Raw genomic sequence first — 4,195 nt, forward strand, 5'->3', positions numbered from 1 at the left:
TTACACTCTCGAGAGGTTGCACAACTTTACCCACAAGTCGTGAGCTACGCTAGTTGTTCCTCACACTTCCTTAGGTGAGATGACTAGCAAGCGCACTACGAGACCGTTACAAAGGACCACGTTAGTAAGGTGTAACCGCTAACGTTTCTGGATCAGCGACGATGGGGCCCACCTCACGGGGGTTCAAGCACACAGCACAGACCAAGCCGGAGGAGCAGGGACCATTGAAGCTTACCATCCCTCTTGCCCCACAGGTAAGTTACTCCCAAACCAAAATGACCTAATTAGTCAGTCAAGACCGTCCCATTCCAGTCTTGTGGTTGCGCGGTTGTCCCAGGTTGTCGCTCTATGAACCGGTCCTTATGGATAGTGGCCAACCAAGCACTAAGCACCGTGCTGGCCCCCTAAACCAAGTTTCTATAAAAACATCTTTTAACGAGACATGAGCCGCTCAAGCACACAGCACAAAGGGCCACTCTTAGAATTAAGTTGCATATAACCATTAATCAAATTAATTAAAAAGGACTGAGGTGTGTGAGAGCGCAGCACCTAGCACAACTAACCAAAATGCAACCCAAGGTATTTTTATAAAGGATAAAAGTGGCTAGGAAATCCTTATAGGCATACAGTATTAAAATCCAGTATGAAATTGTATTTAAAAGTGATAGGATGTTCATGTTATACTTGCCTTCCTCAAAGTTCTCCTGTTGTTGCTCAAAGGGCTCTGAAAAAGGTGGCTCCTGGTACTCCTCCGATGGCTCAACGTCTACTCATGATCGCAACGCCAAAACATGGTCCACACAGGCACATACATGCAAACAATGGTAAAAGATAAGAAACATTACAACAATACAGTAAAACAGCACACAAAACTGAACTAAAGCTATTCTACATGTTACAATGATCGTGTGAGCGCGGAAACCACCTAAAACGGAGCTAAGATGCGAAAACTAGGGTTAAAACAAGGTCTAAGGACTTTTCTGTAAGAAAACAGAGGATTCCGGGGGTTTCTTGCTAAAACCGAGGGCTTAAACCAATTTAAACCCTAGACGCAGGGGCTAACACACAAAACTACCAGATCCGGACAGCGGGTTCTATTTCTAAGGAATCCGAGGGCCTAAACGCTAAAAACTGGGCTGATCTGCAAATACTTTTGAACGGCGCTGGACTGCGGGTTGTTTCCGGGAAAACCCTGGGACTCTTTAACAAAAAGCCAGGCCGAACCGGTACCTTCCAATCTAGGCCATCGGATCTGGATCTAATGGCTCGGACCTAATCTGATCTGGATCTAATCGTAGATGTTCACTTCAGATCGGACGGTTCACGATGGATCGGCTGCGGGGTCGCCGGAGACTAATTCCCGCGGCGGCACGCGGCTCGGCTCACTGGACTTCACCCTAAACGGCACTCCGGGGGTCAAATCGACCGGGCTTTGGGTCGGGCATGATCAGCACGACATGCGTGATCCTTCTGAGGCTAAGGTGGGGCTTGGGGATGCTCTAGGCTGCACGCACGGCGGCGGAGGCGGTCCTGCACGGCGGCGCACATCATCGTGTGCCGTTCTGGCCTAGGGACAAGCTAAGATTTACAACATCTAGCGCCAAAAGGATCAAGGGGGATGTGCTGATGCTCATCGAGGCTTGAATCGGCTGGAGCGGCAGCGCAGAGTGATCGGCGGCGATGTCCGAGCGGCGAAGACGGGCGGCGCTCGCGGGGAGAACTGATGCAGGCATCTCCAGGCTTCTGGTCACCGTGGATTGACTCGTGGAGATCCTGCGAATGTTCTACGGGGGCTAGGGAGGTTCGGGGATCATCGGCGGCGAGGAATCGCAAGGGCGGAGCAGGATACCAACGGTGGTCCTCAGCTCGATTCTTGCGCAGCAAGGCTCGGGGTCGAGAGTGGAAGCCTCAGGAAGCTTCCTTGCGGCGAGGCGGAGCTGCTGCGGGTCTTGGCCGGAGCTGGGGTGCACCGGAGCGGCCAGCCCACGTCGGAGCAGAAGCGGCTCCGCTCTGAGATTCGATGCGCGGTGGCGGCTAGGGTTCGGGTGGCAGCGAGGGTAGGGCGCAGAGGGTTTAGGGTTCAGCTTTAAGGGGAGAACCGGGGTCCTGGTGTGCGGGCCCGGCGCTAGGGCTCGTCGGAGATTTCGGGCGGCCGGTGCGCGGGGAAGAAAGGGAGAAGAGGGAGGACGGAGAAGCTGACGGGTGGGACTGGGACATCAGCGAGTGATGTGGAGCGGCCGATGGGAAGCGGAGGGCGGCCGATGCGGGGGCGGGGGGGCGGCCGATGTGGACGGAGGGCGGCTGATGTGGGCAAGCTGGGCGGCCGATGTGGAGGCGGAGGCAGCCGATGCGGGGCGGCCGATGGAAGCGAGCTGGGCGGCCGATGTGGGCTGGCTTCTCTTCTCTTTTTCCTTTCCCTTTTCTATTTCTTTTTCAAACTAACTCAATTCTATTTGAATTCAAATGGGATTTGAATTCAAACTCAACTATTCAAACAAATAAAATAAATGCACCAGCATGAATGCACAAACATGTTGGCCCTAAATTAAGTTTTAATTACTTGTGATATCAAATTAATTTAAATGCAAGGTAAATCAAGGAAAACTTTAGAAACTTTATTTAAGCCAAAATAAATTCATTAAAATTTAGGAAATTTACAGTAGGGTGTTACACCCAGCTGGTACCATACTGAATAGCGCAGGCTCGAAGCATATCTTCCAACACTTGGTTGGTTCTCTTTGTCTGCCCATCTGTCTAAGGATGATAAGCGGTACTGAAGCGAAGCTTCGTATCCAACGAATCATGCTACTGCTCCCAGAACCGCGAAGTGAACTGAGATCCTCGGTCAGATATGATCTTCTTCGGAACACCATGCAGACAGACGATCCTGGAGATGTACAACTCCGTGAGTCTAGCACCGGAGTAAGTAGTGTTCACCGGGATGAAGTGGGCAACCTTCGTCAACCGATCCACTACTACCCAAATGGAGTTGTACCCTTTCTGAGTACGAGGCAATCCAACGATGACGTCCATAGTGATCTCCTCCCATTTCCACTCTCGAATCTTCAATGGCTGCAATAGACCTGCTGGTCTCTGATACTCTGCCTTGACACGCTGACAAGTGTCACAGATAGCCACATACTCCACAACGGAACGCTTCATTCCATACCACCAGAATCGTTCCTTGAGATCATAATACATCTTCGTGCTGCCCAGATGAATGGAATACGTTGTATCATGAGCCTCACTCAAGATCAGCTTCCTAAGATCCTCTACATCCAGCACACATATCCGACCCTTGTACCACAACGTATCCTGATCATCCTCTCTGAAATGAGGTGCTTTGCCAATCTTGAGCAGTTCACGGATCTCCTGCAGCTTCTTATCTTCTTTCTGATGCTGCCTAATCTCTACCTCTAGAGTGGGTTCTGCCTCGAATGATGTACCCGAGGTATGATGCAAGAAACCCAGACTTAATTGCTCAAACTCCTCGCATAACTCCTGAGGCATCTAAAAAGCCACGGCCATGTTAACATAGCTCTTCCTGCTCAGAGCATCTGCTACAACATTGGCCTTGCCCGGATGATAGTGAATCTCTAGGTCATAATCCTTGACCAACTCTAGCCATCTTCTCTGCTGCATGTTCAGCTCACTCTAAGTGAAAATGTACTTGAGGCTCTTGTGATCCGTGTAAATGTCACGCCTTTGCCCAAACAAGTAATGCCTCCATATCTTCAGAGCATGCACAACTGCGGCTAACTCCTGATCATGAGTGGGATAATTCAGCTCGTGCCAGCGCAACTGCCGCGAGGCATAAGCGATAACTCTGCCTTCCTGCATCAGGACGCAACCAAGACCATCCCTCGAAGCATCACAATACACTGTGAACCTCTTGATCTGGTCTGGCAGAGTAAGGACTGGCGCCATAGTCAACCCCTTCTTCAGCTCCTCAAAGGCCTTCTGACGCTCATCAGTCCAAGAGAAATCCACACCCTTCTCTAGCAAGGAAGTCAAAGGCTTCGCAATCTTAGATAAATTTACAATGAAACTCCGATAATATCCTGCTAAGCCTAGAAAAGAACGGACTTCCTTCACCGTCTGTGGTACCACCCAGTCAAGCACATCCTTCACCTTGCCGGGGTCCACAGCAATACCTCCCTTGGAGATGACATGATCGAGGAATGGAACCTCGTCA

The sequence above is a fragment of the Panicum hallii genome, chromosome 6 (assembly GCF_002211085.1).
Source record: "Panicum hallii strain FIL2 chromosome 6, PHallii_v3.1, whole genome shotgun sequence".
Taxonomy (NCBI): domain Eukaryota; kingdom Viridiplantae; phylum Streptophyta; class Magnoliopsida; order Poales; family Poaceae; genus Panicum; species Panicum hallii.